The sequence below is a fragment of the Artemia sp. Qi Xiang Cuo genome, chromosome 12 (assembly GCF_049724085.1).
Source record: "Artemia sp. Qi Xiang Cuo chromosome 12, ASM4972408v1, whole genome shotgun sequence".
Lineage (NCBI taxonomy): Eukaryota > Metazoa > Arthropoda > Branchiopoda > Anostraca > Artemiidae > Artemia > Artemia sp. Qi Xiang Cuo.
In genome coordinates, this window is record NC_142805.1 from 60,004,780 (window position 1) to 60,019,001 (window position 14,222).

General features: G+C 35.6%; 1 protein-coding gene across 2 annotated transcripts in view; it reads left to right on the plus strand.

Annotated features, from left to right (window-relative positions):
• Rab3GAP1 (RAB3 GTPase activating protein subunit 1) overlaps positions 1-14,222 on the plus strand; it is a 350,147-nt gene that overhangs the window by 21,582 nt on the left and 314,343 nt on the right. The window contains exon 1 of one of the 2 annotated variants that reach the window (XM_089098393.1): positions 9,103-9,216. The exons of the other annotated variant lie outside the window; for it this stretch is intronic. The gene's annotated coding sequence lies outside the window, so the exon portion shown is untranslated. Of the gene's footprint in view, positions 1-9,102; positions 9,217-14,222 lie in introns of those variants that run through there. 2 annotated transcript variants of the gene reach the window in all.

Sequence of the window (14,222 nt, forward strand, 5' to 3'; positions counted from 1 at the left end):
TCTTTGGGTATAAAAGGAAACTGCCTGCTCTATCACATATTGGCTGAAACATTTGAAGCTAATATAAAGTTAATTGAAGTGTTATTCGGAGTGGCAATTCCAAAAAATAGATGGCAGCGTTGAAAGCATAAGGAATAAATACTTTAGGGAGATTGCGCATATGACAAGTATGAAGCGGCGCATATTAGGGGAAAGAGGGGAGGAGGGAGAATTTTCCTCTGTAGCTTTTTTAACCCCCCCCCCCTTTTAGATTTTGAAAATAGCTTTTTTTTTAGGGTTTTCATTGAAAAATACACTTTTTTTGTTGTAAAGAATCGAAAAAAAAAAACAAAATTGTCTTTACTTCCTAGATTTCAAAAATTAACCCCCCTCCCCTCACATCATTTTTGTAAATTATCGTCATTACTAATATGACTTTCTTGTTATTTGAATATCCAACTTCCTTGCAAGTATTATCATCAAATGGCCTCGAAATGAAAATGCAAATATGAATTGTTTATTAATTGTGTAATCAATTTTTATTTCATCGTTGTGGTTTTTTCAAAAACATTTTTTTTTGTAATTTCCCAATTAATTTATTACGCAAAAACTAAAGCCCAAGCAATGTCCCCACAAGACTCCAAGGCCGCGATAGAAAATGTTGTATGTCCATAAACCACGTACCCTACTTATGACCGACTGTGCTAAATGGAGAGGTTTTGTTGGAATTCACTTAATTGTACAGTTTTCGATTATCCAATAGTTTTCAACTCCAAATTTTAAGCGAGTAGTTGGTTTTTTAAGTGAGTGGTTACTCTAACGCTAAGTAACCAAATTTTAGGTTTCCAGGACGGTTGGGAATTTAGGAAAACCCAGAAACTCAATTTTTAATAGGAAAGATCTCCATGTGCAGCTAGGTAGTCTTACGCTTAATGTGTGCCAAGTTTGGAAAGTTATAGTGCCCTTTCTAAGGGACCAAAAAGGTTGGAGGGCAGCTAGCCCCCATTACTATCCCCCAACGCCTTTTTTTTTACTCAAAGACATCTGATCAAAATTTTGGGATAGCCGTTTGGCTCAGAATAGTTAAAAGGTTCAATAACTATGCCTCTGGAGATGACACGAACCCCCAGAGGCCACGGGGAAACGGCTGTTAGTTATTCAACTCGTCCATTGTTTACTAATAGTATTTGTTATAGGGAAATAGGTTGGAGGGCAGCTAGCCCTTCTTACTAGCCCCCAACGCTCCTTTTTTACTCAAAGATATCTGATCAAAATTTTCAGGATAGCCGTTCGGCTCAGAATAGTTAAAAGGTCGAATAACTATGCCTCTGGAGATGGCACGATCCCCCAGAGGCCATGGGGAAACGGCTGTTAGCTATTCAGCTCGTCCATTGTTTACAAATAGTATTTGTTGTAGGGAAATATATGGAATTTTTTGGAGAAAATTTTCAGCGGGGGAGATTTTCTTAGGGGATAGTTTTCCTGGGAAAGGAAAGTTTCCGGGGGGGGGAATCTTCCAGGGTAACTTTTACACCGGGGGGGGGGGATGGGGATGTGGATATCCTGACATTATTTGAAAAACGATCGGAAATTAGATAAATAAGAAACAAGTTTTTTTCAACTGAAAGTATGGAGGAATACTAAAACTTAAACTAAACAAAGATTATATCGTATATGAAAGGGAGGCAGCTCCTCTACCTCAGCCCTCGTTCTATGCGCCGAAGTTTGACTGTTTTATCCCAGTTCTTGAAGAACGACTCCTGAAACGCAAGGACCGTTGAAATTTGAATGAAAAGTATTTTTAAAGAACTTTAAGACTTTAGCATAAAGAGTGAGGGATGAGGAAAGGGCAGCCCCCTTCATATATGGAACAATTTCTGCTTTTTTAAGTTTTAATGTTGCATCTTACTTTCACTTCAAAAAATCAAGTGTTTTTTATTTAATCTCAAGTACGCTTAGAATTTCTGGTATCTTTTCGAAAATGGTATCTTTCCAGTTGGTACGTAGATTTCGCAACTTTCGTGAAAATTTGGAACTTTTTCGCTTAATTGCGCAGTTTAAGTAGTTGAGTTGTGTGACGGTAGGCACGAAAGAGTTTTGTTTTTTTGAAGAGGGCAATGGAAAAAAACAAAAATCAATAATGCAAATAAGAAGTGCCAAGAAATTTGGAAAAACTTAGAATTTGTGGGGTGGGGGCCCCAAACCTCCCTTCCTTGCGTTGTTTGTGTGATATTCGGTACTACTGTAAAATCTAGAACACAATCGAGAAGTGAAGTTAGGTTAATCCTAATTAAATATACCAAAATATTATGAAAATATATTACTTTAGTAACACAATTATGGAAACTACAGCAAAGAATTACGTATAGCAGACTACCCAGACCGCATTATATTAAATACGTAACTTAACCTGACCAAAATACCAACTCTATATATTAAATATTTAATTAAAATATAGCTACAACGTAGTTTATTTCACTGAACCTAAGTTTTTATTGTTTAAAAAAATAGAGTTGTGAGAAAGTCAAACTTTAGCGTAAAGAGCGAGGCGTTGAGGAGGGGACAGCCCCCTTCATATACGGAATAATTTCTGTTCGTTTTAAGTTTTAACGTCGTTCCTTACTTTCAGTTAAAAAAACTTGTTTTTTTTATTTAATTTTTGAACGTTTTTGAATTAATGCAGGTTTTGATTGTGGCTCACCGTACATGAATAATTAAAACAAAATTTCATATTATTTGGTTAAATGGCGTTCTCGAAACTTGTTTAATTTTATTTACGAACGTTTTTATTAGTAATAAATATACGTAACTTAGAATTAACTTACGTAACGAACTTCTATATTCATAAATTTTTAACACGTATATTAGGGGGTTCGCCCCCTAGTCAATACCCTGCTCTTTAAACTATAATTCGAATTTTTTTTTCCAGTTCTTTAAAAATGACCTCTTAATCACAATCAGTTGATCAGTTGAAAAACTTGTTTTTTTTTTTATTTAATTCCTGTTCTTTTTCTTTAATAATGATGGGAAATCCGGCGCCCCCTTCCTAGCACTGTCCCTTCCCCCATGAACACTTCCTTCATGGACAGATGTCCCTTCCATATAGCCCCCGACCCGCTCCTTCCCCCACCTACCCGCAAAAATCTCCTCTGAAAAAGTCTGTATACTTCCCAATAACCAATACTATATGTTAACATTGAGTAAAGTTCATAACTTTCACCCCTCCCCCTGGGGACTTTTGGGGATTAAGTCATCCTAAAAGACATTTTTATCATATTTTCGAGCATGCTGAATAAAATGGCTAACTCAAAATTTTAATCGGGTGACTTTGGGAAAAAAATGAGCGTGGGAGGGGGCCTAGTTGCCCTCCATTTTTTTGTGTAAATTAAAAAGGGCACTATAAATTTTAATTTCCGTTCCAATGAGCCCTCCCACGTTATTATAGGACCACTGGGTCGATACGATAACCCCTGGGTAAAAAAAAAAAAACAAAAACAAACAAACAAACAAATAAACACGCATCCGTGATCTTTCTTCTGGCAAAAAATGGAAAATTACACATTTTTGTAGATAGGAGCTTGAAACATCTACAGTAGGGTTCTCTGATACGCTGAATATGATGGTGTGATTTTCATTAAGTTTGTATAACTTTTATGGGGTCTTTCCCCCTTTTTTTGAAAATCAGCCAAATTTTCTCAGGCGCGTAACTTTTGATGGGTAGCTCTAAACTTGATGAAAGTTATATATTTGAAATCAGCATTGAAATCTGATTCTTTTGATATATCTATTGGTATCAAAAACCCGTTTTCTAGAGTTTCGGTTACCATTGAGCCGGGTCGCTCCTTACTTACAGTTCGTTACCACGAACTGTTTGACTATAATATCTCACTGAAGATTTATTCAAATTTAATCGGAATAACTTCCATTTGATTCACTGCTCTTTTGCCAGTGTAACGCAAGTCGATTAATTCTGTCGGCGAAAAAAGTGGCTGCTCAGGTTTCGATAAAGTCGACGAAGACCTTTTTTGTTGCTTTCGGATCGGCGAACGTACTACCAGTAAGAAAGATACCAAAGTGCTTGAGAACATAGTAGTCAGTTGGCGAGAGTTCTGGGGGTATCGTGGGTGAGGAAAGAACTTCAATTCTTAATTCGTTTATATTTTGGACAGTAATTTGTGAAACTTGCGGACAGGCGTTGTCGTAGAGCAGGATCGGACCTCTTCTGTTAAGATGTGTCGTTTGATACTGTCGCAATTTCCGTTACAGTTCATCGATTTCCTCACAATCGGACTCTGCTGTGATGGTTCCAACCGGTTACTGACCACCATACATTAAGCACCGTCTTTTTTGGTGTATTTCCGCCTTTGTGAAGTGCCTGGGTGGTTTTCGAAGTACCTCAAAAAGTGACAAATTCTTTTGATCATTCAAATCGTGAAGCATCCAATATTCAAGCTTTTTGACCTTTCTAAGACGTTTTAAACCATAAAAACCAAATGGGAGCTGACACCCAGTTATTTCGTCATCCCACGCATCGTTTTTGATGGGTCAGTCTCGACCAGGGTCCTCATATCTTCGTCGTGAATTACTGAGGTTGACCACTTCGGGGCTCATCTTTGAGACTAAAATCTCTAGAACGAAATTTTGCAAACTAACGTCAAAGAGTATCATTACAAAACCCCTTGGTTAATAGTTCGTACGGTTTCGGCTGCCCTTTGGTTCAATTTGAATTCATAGAAACCAAATAGGCCGAAAATCGCTGAATGACATCCTATGGTAATAAGTTGAAAAGAGACAAAAATTTAAAATTCGGAAGGATTGAAGAATATTATTGTAGAGAGTACACAATTCTCTATCGTTTAGTACAGAAGCAGACACAGTAAATTAAATATTTATTGAGAAACATATGTCATTAACACGGACAAAACTTTTGAAACAACCTAATATTAATCTTATTAAAAACGTTTTCCAAAAGCGAAGTTTTTCAAAGAAAAGTAAAGAGCCATACTAAAACTATCATTAAAAATTAAACCTAAAACAAACAGAAATTAAACTGAATAATCATATCAAGGATAAAAGTAATAAATTCTTCTATGCATGAATAAATGAATTTTCTATTCATATGCTTGAATAAAATTGTTATCTCAAAAATTAGATCAGATGTCTTTATGGAAAAAAGAGGTGTGGGAGGGCAGTTAGTCACCCTCTAATCTGTTCAGTCACTTAAAAAGGGTACTAGAAATTTTAATTTCCGTTCAAATGAGCCCTCTTCTGATCTTCTCAGATTATTAGTTCGTTACGATCACCCCTTGAAAAAACAACAACAAAAAATGCGCATTCGTGATCTTTCTTCTGGCAAAAATACAAAATTCCAAATTTTTATAGATAGGAGCTGAAACCTCTACAGTAGGGTTCTCTGATGTGTTGAATACTGAGTTCGATGGTTTGATTTTTATCTAGATACTTTGGATCTTTGGGGGTGTTTCCCCCCTTTATAAAAAATCAGGCAAATGCCCTCAGGCTCATAGCTTTTGACGGGTAACATTAAGCTTAATGAACTTTATATACTTAGAATTAGCATAAAAACCTGTTTTTTTTTATGTATCTATTGTTATCAAATTCTGTTTTTTCAGATTTTCAGTTGCTATTGGGCAGTTACTATTGGGTCATCCCTTACTTACAGTTCGTTATTACGAACTGTTGCCCTTAAAATAAAGGAAGGCCCTACTATAGGTTCTCTGATGTGCTGAATACTGAGTTCGATGGTTTGATTTTTATCAAGACACTTTGGATCTTTGGGGTGTTTTCTCACTTTTTCAAAAATCAGGCAAATTTTCTCAGGCTCATAGCTTTTGACGGGTAACATTAAACTTAATGAACTTTATATATTTAGAATTAGCATAAAAACCTGTTTTTTTTATGTATCTATTGTTATCAAATTCTGTTTTTTCAGATTTTCAGTTGCTATTGGGCAGTTACTATTGGGTCATCCCTTACTTACAGTTCGTTATTACGAACTGTTGCCCTTAAAATATAGGAAGGCCCTACTATAGGAACTTAAAATGAACAATCAGTTGTTCAATTAGTTGTAAAATAAACAGTTGTTAATGATACTACAAGGGCTATCGCCCCATAAACCTTTTAAAGGCCTACTAATGGCCATTAAGTCTTTTGGGATTTGCAGAAAACTTTGTTTTTCGTACCGTGTGTTTTTACTTGTCATAACAACAACAAAACAATATCACAAGCCTAGTTTTCACACAATATCACAATATCACAAGCCTAGTCAAGGTTTAAAAATAACAATGGTGCTTGTCCTATAGCTCTCAAAACTCTAAATTGCTCGAGTGCCATCTCTGTTTAATTGATAACGCTTTGTATCTTGAACCATCTTCGTTTTATTTGTCAAAACATCACACAAGGATCAATATTACTGGGAAGAACTGATGAAAATTCACGGATTATTTATTGTATAATTAAATTTAATCCTAGAAGTTTCGGGAGTTTTGATTTTCCATATTGTTACTAAAAGAATAAATATTTAAAATATCTCTTGTTTTCAGCAAAGCACAAATGACGCTATGGCCTTTACAAGGTTTAGGGAGGGGGAACCCTATTCCTGCTTTTGTATTTTCTGTTTGATTTCTTAATTTAATATTTAATTTCGTTTCGTTTAGGATTCATTTAGTCATCTATGGCAGTATCTGTTACCTTTATGTGTGATGTGATTTTCTATTTTAGTGGATAATCACAACCAGGGCCGTCACGTATGGGGGGAGGGGGACGCTCCCCCCTCTCCAATGTTTTTGGTCACTAGGTAAAAAAACGGTAAGATTGTTTTTTCCGACGCCGCTAAAATTCTTTGTTTGGTTCAATAAATACCAAGACAATTCTGACATGTCATCGACAGAAATATTGAACTTGATCGGTAAACACAGCGGTTTTACCGACTCCTGCCGTGATTTTACAGATGGCGCCACAACTTTCTATTTGGTTAAATAATCAGCATTAAAATAGTGACATAATATGTACCGAAATCTAGATCTCGGTTGGTAAATGCAGCGGTTTTACCGACTGGTGCAGTGAATTTCCGTATTGTATTCGAAACGGATACTATGTTAATTATATTGACAGAAAACAGCCGGTAAGAATGGCCAGCCAGTCGGTAAAATCTCTTGCTCCCCCCCCCTCCTCCCCCAGAAAAAAAACGTTTTTGTTAGTAACGACACTAATCGCAACTATCATTCAAACTACTTTTTAACTATCATTGCATCACACTAGTGGTAAAAAAAATATGCCAAAAAGAGAGCAAAGCTCGACCATTTGTCCATAAGCAATAATGAAAAAGTCTCAATGCATAATTCGAAGACACACAAAAAAAAAAAAAAAAAAAAATGGAGAGTAGCTGAGAGAAGTGGAGACTGACAAATATGAAAAAAAGAGAACTAATATTTGAAACATCCACTACCCTGCAACTGCCCTGCAAGTTGCAAAGGTATTAGAGACAAATCAAATTCGGGACCCGTTTTCGGACATCGCAAACTAATAGAGTCAAAATTACTTTCAAGTTTGTTTTCTGCGTAAGGTGTCGATAAGGCCAAGGAACTTATGAATGTCGTTTTCAAGCCAATAGAAGAGATGGAATATAAGGACCTGTTTTTGTATGTCCCAAGTCTTTGGACTAGAATGATTTAAAACATTCAAAGTAAAGGCTTAGTAAACGGTACCGAAGAGCTCCCACTGGATCAGACAACGAAGGCCAAATGCTGCCAGATTATCTACTAAAACCTATTTTTGAACACTGGGTAATATATACACATAGTTTTGGGTCGTTTAATCCCTTTGAACCCTTAAAAAAAATTAAAACTTCAAATTTTCAATCAAATGTACACCCTCCCAAGTTTCTGCGACTACCTTTCCATATTGTATTATTATTTATTTATTTTTCACCCGCACTATACAATGCTATAATAAGTGGAGTAACACATAAAAGAAGGTAAAAAATAAGTATTTAAGAATGAAAAAAATATCTCACAACTGAAAGAACCTCATGAGGCAATGGTTGGGAGAAATACGAACGTAAGATCTCGTTCAGAGCTTTCTGTGCAGTAATACCAGTTTTACTGTAATATCAGGAACAAGAAAGGTTCTAATAAGAACCTAGTTTTTTTGTACAAAGTGGAAGAAACAAAAAAAAATTTGCAAAATCGAAAATAATTAGTTCAGCCTCTTTTTAGTTCTTTTTTCTTCTGAAGCGGAAAAATTCCAGAAGCAAAAAGAATTGAATAATCACTGAAAGTTGAACAAAGGTTGACCTACGCAAATCTGTCTATTTCCCTCTAGTGGCAACAGTTTTAGCGTCCCCTAGCGGATATGAAGTGTCCCTGGAAAACAAAATTAAACGCTAAAACCTTAAAGACATATAGCTCTTTGCTTCGGTAGTGCCATAGAGCTGCCTCTGGCTCGTATCGAATTTCGGAAGAGTTTCTCAAATTAAAAAAGGCCCAAATTATAAATCGGTTTCGCAAAAATAAACATACAACTCAAGATGATGAATTAGACATAGCCCAAAAAAAGGTTTCTTCTGAAAATGTCGATGACAATTTATAGAAACTTGTATTTTTGCTCATTGAAACCAATTTAGGATTAATATAAACCAAATTAAACGTTCAACCAAGTTGACTCAAATTAAACCCAAAATAAAAAAAAAAATTTGTTTGCTATGTCTATATTTTCATTTTATTATTTATTTATTTTTGTTTTATTATTTGTTTAAATCCAAACTAAAATAAAAGTAACAAACCTTATTTTGGCTATGCTTGTACTTTTGTTTTATATTTTATTCATTTATTTTCTTATTTATTTAGATCCAAAATAAAATAAAAGTAAAAGCTGAAGGTCACTAGGGAACAAAATCTAATTTGAACGTCTTGCAAATACAAAGTACTTAATTAAATCTTTTTTGGTCAAAATAATTGGCAGCATACCTATCATTTAGGGTTCATGCCAATAAAAATGATTTGAAAATTTGTTAGCATATATTTAATACGAACATGCAGATGAAGCCAATTTGCGGACTTGTGCCAAAAACGTGTCGTGAGCTACGGTACGTTCTGTATTGGGCAGAAGTATCTCAATTGTATATTTGAATTTCTTATTTGGAGAGTATTCTGTAGTGATTCTGTTTCAAAGGCGGTCAGGTGGCGCTGATGATTTGTTTTAACAGCCCAAGATTCACAGGTATATATTACAATTAATTAAAAAAACTTTTTCCACAAAATGAGTTTTTCAAAGAAATGTAAAGAATTCCATTAAACAAAAAATGAGCAAAAATAAAATCAAATAATCTACCAAGCGTGACACTACCACAAATCAGCATCGATAAATAAATGAAACTCAAAACGAGCAGAAATTAACATAAGTTGGGCTTGAAACCCCTATGCCTTCCCAAGGCCAGAACAAAATTTCCACTTTACTGGAAAAAATATAATTTTTTTTACTTTTATACCTTTAATAAATCAAATAATATTAACATTTTGATTACTAAAAATCAGTTTATGTATATTAAACTGACAATGCACATTCATTTGTATTTTTTTCAGTAAAGTGAAAATTTTGTTCTGGCCTTGGGAAGGCATAGGGGTTTTGAGCCCAATTTATGTCAATTTCTGCTCGTTTTGAGTTTGACGCAGAAATTTATTGTAATTTCTGTTCGTATTGAGTTTAATTTATTTATGAAAAATTTTCAAAATTTTGATTGGATGTGTTCGGGGAAAAAAGTGGGCGTGAGAGGGGGGTTAGTTGCCCTCCAGTCACTTTCGACTATTAAAAAGGGCACTAGCCCTTTGAATTTCCAATCGAATGAGCCTTTTTTGAAGTTTCTACGACAGTCTTCTATAAAAACCTTATATGCCCCAAGAGCATGACTTAAACTCTCTACCTTAAGTGCTGTTGGAAACTGTCCTTCTAAAGAAATAATTTCTGCCTGGAAATTAACTGAGCTATCTATAGATTTTGATAGAATGAGTTTCGTGGAAGTGGTGCTAGTTACCTTTCAATCCTTTTTAATTCTTAAAAAGGGCAGTAGCGATTCCAATATCCAATCGAATGATGCTTTTTGAAAGTTTTTACAACAACGCTTTCTATAAAAACCTTATATGCCCCCAGAGTATAACTTACAACCCTTGCCCTGAGGGCTGTGGGAGAGGGTTGTCATCCTCAAAGACCTAATTTCTAGAACTTAAAATTACGTTGAATAAAATGGCTATCTCAAAATTTTGATAAGATGGGTTTGGGGAAAAAGAGGGCGTGAGAGGGGGGTTAGTTGCCCTCCAATCACTTTCTACTATTGAGAAGGTCACTAGCCCTTTGAAATTCCAGTCGAATGAGCCTTTTTTGAAGTTTCTACTATAACGTCTTCTATAAGAACCTTATATGCCCCCAGGGCATGACTTACAACCCTTGCCCTGAAATCGACTACACTGAACAAAATTGCTTTTTCAAAATTTTGATTGGATGTGTGTCGGGAAATGGTGGGCGTGGAAAGAGTGTTAGTTGCCTTCCAATCACTTTCGACTAATAAAAAGGGCACTAGCCATTTCAATGTCCAATCAAATGAGCCCTTTTTGAAGTTTCTACGACAACACGTTCTAAAAAATCTTATATGCCCCCAGGGCATAGCTTACAAACCTTGCCCTGACGGTTGTGGTGGGGGGTTGTCGTCCTCAAAGACATAATTTCCAGAACTTAAAACTATGTTGAATAAAATGGCTGTCTCAAAATTTTGATTGGATGTGTTTGGGGAAAAGGTGGGCGCGAGAGGGGGGTTAGTTGCCCTCCAATCACTTTCGACTATTAAGAAGGTCACTAGCCCTTTGAATTTCCAATTGAATGAGCCCTTTTTCAAGTTTCTACGAGAACGTCTTCTGTAAGAACCTTATATGCCCCCAGGGCATGACTTACAACCCTTGCCCTGAAATCGACTACGCTGAAAAAAATTGCTTTCTCAAAATTTTAATTGGATGTGTTCTGGGAAATGGTGGGCGTGGAATGGGTGTTAGTTGCCTTTCAATCACTTTCGACTATTAAAAAGGGCACAAGCCACTCCAATGTCCAATTGAATGAGCCATTTTCGAAGTTTCTACGACAACGTCTTCGATACGAAGCGCCCTGCTCTAAGGGAAAAAATAATAAATGATATACTGTTTTGACATTGTTTTTATATGCCCACAGGTGATAATTTAAACCCTTGCCCAGAGTGCCGTGGGAGAGCTATCTCTTGAAAAACATAATATCTATTCTAAAATTAACTACAATGAACAAAATGACTATCTCAAAATTTTGATTGGATGTTTTTGAGAATGATGGGCCTGGGGGGGGGAGCTAGTTGCCCTCCAATCACTTTTGACTATTAAAAAGGGCGTTAACCACTCCAATTTATAATTGAATGAGCCCTTTTCGAAGTTTCTACGACAACTCCTTCGATATGTAGTGTCCTGGTCTAAGACCACGAAAAAAAAAAATAATATATTGTGCCCACATCGTTCTTTACTTAGGCAGCGCTATTGCGCTGCCTATGATAGGAATGATGAGTGAGCTAAGCAGTTTCGTTTTGAATCTTATGGATAAATTCTCATCACTTCAGATGGATCGAAGAGCCTTAAAGCTGGAGTTGGTCAGGGAGAGGTATCTCATAATGTCTTTGAGTAGCTATTGTCGGAAAAGACGGATCTACCAAGGTAGGTAACTTCCTCGGGGAGCTATATGTCATGATAAGAATGATGAGCTTTACCGAAGAGCCATATTGAGCCAAGAGCCATGACAAGCCCATCTGTTTGTCATTGTACAGTTCAAATAGAGCTGAAGCTTAAATCTACATAAAGATCAACTTGACCTGTTTTCTCAAGTAGCTTTAGGTTTATTTGTAAGAATGATTGTAGGATATTTGAACTGGAAACTTAATTCTCTAAATTGAAAATGGCTTCTCCTAGTCACCTACCTATTTTGTCATTTGCCTAGTCTTAGGGTTCATGTTCCATGTGAAACATGCAATCTTACGGGAAGTTTGGAGTTCTAACATGCATTAGAACGACACGATACTTGTATCATTGGATTCGTTGCTCTCAGTTCTATACATTCACCTAGCCAGAAATATGATATTGCTTATAATTTTCCTTAAATAATAATTCTAATTGAAAAAAAGGAAAATTTCTCTTTTTCCAACGATTTTCGAGCAATTTTACTATGTTTATTTGAAATATAGGAATATTAAACTTTTTTCAGTGATTTTCAAACAATTTTAAAAGTATTTTACAATCTAAAAAAAAATACAAAGCAAATTTGATAGATGTAATTCAGTAGAGGTATAAAGCTGAATGCCAGCTTCTGAATGATAGCAAAAATTGACAGATTGCCATGGATCGTCATTTTCGGCCATCCAATTAGGGCCAAATGAAAAACAGGTCGTCCCCGAATGGGTGTGAAGAAGTTGTAAGAAAGGTTTTAAAAGAAACTTTTTGAGAGGGTTTAAAGAGGGAAGAAATTGAAAAGACTAGGGATGAAAGAGGAGTGTGCACAGCTGGGTTAACCTAAGGCGACTTGGTGCTACACTAAATTGTTAGTAGTAGTTGTAGTAGTAGTAATGATAGCGAAATTTTACTTTTGCGCTGAAACGTAGAATTGCAGAAAAATAAGATATAGAGAAATTGCATATTGAACGTAAGCCTACATTTAGGGTAGTTTGGTGGTTTTGTCTCGGGTTCAAGCTAAGATACCTACAACTTACCTTCACGATACCTGTAGATTTAGTATCAAAAGACTCTTCTTTCCTTCGAATGAGGGAAATTTTTCCGAATTATCTTTAGTATACACAAAAATCAGCAATGTCACTTGCTAAAGGCCCTCTCTGTTGCAGTAAGCTGAATTGGGTGATCTATGCTAACTTAGAGTTGAATGCATCGCTTTGAGTGCAGCAAAGGATAAGATTGCTAGCTTTTCGATCAATTATTCGGGAAATAATTATTTTTTTCCCATAGCAGTGGAATAAAAAAGGACAAAACTTGGAAAATCAATAGATCCTTTAAGAAATTGAAATCAATGGATATCTGATTAGATTTCAAGATTTGGAAAGCTTTGGGAAAGTTCTAGTGCCCTTTCTAAGTGACCAAAATGATTGGAGGGCAACTAGCCCCCTTTTCCCCCGAAGGTCGTCCGATCGAAATTTTGAGATAGCTATTTAGTTAAACATAGTTGGAACGTTCAATAGCTATGCCTTTGGGAATCACATGACATTCCCCCAGCCCCAAGGGAAAGGAGCAAAGGACTATAAGTTATGAAATTTGCCCATTGTTTACTTATAGTATTTGTTATTGGGAAGCAATCGGTTTCAATATTTGGGAAAATAAAAGAAATCCAGATTTCTTTCGTTCTAACTCAGTTATAAACTTTTAGAAATAAAATTGTCCGTTATCATAATCATTTATCGAATGAATGGCACTAACATTCTTATGTAATTGAAGTGAGTAATTAAAGAATTTCTACGTCTTAACGAAAGAAAACAGTAAAAACTAGGAAAATCAAAAATCAGTAGAAAATCAATTTTACGTTTGCTTACGGAGCTTTCATATGCCAGAAAAACAATTCTCCAGAACTCCGTAATTCAATAAAACCCGGGCTCCTACTATTAGTCTGAATCTAAAACAGGTCTTCATTGAAATGCAAAAACTAAAAAGTTCCTTCAAGTCCTTTCTTATGACCCTATACAATCCAAATCGAAAATTTTCTAATTTTCGTTTGGCCCCACTTGGAGTAAGGGACCCCCTAGTTTGGTACTCATTAAAGCTGATATGCTAAAGTTATAATGAATCAACGTCGCATTTCCCCGTTTATTTTTGCCCCTTTTTACCCCTCCGGTGTCCTCCGGAATGTTTGGTTGGATTCTCATTCATCTTTTGCGTAATTATTTTGCCTTTATTGATTTTTTTTTCGTTTTCCGATTTTTCTCTTCTTTTAAATTTGTTTGTTGGTTTCTGGACATTGATACACAATGTTGTATATTTATATTTAATTTGCTTCTTTTTTCTAATCGTTTTAAAAATATAAATTTGAAGATTTAGTTGTAGTAGTTACTTCTGTTTCAATAAACCGTATTTTCAAGAATGTATCCAGTACTTTCTTTTCTTTGGGGGGGGGGGGGTACAGATCTTTTTTTAAATGCATGAATAATTTGTTTATATTAATTTTTTTAC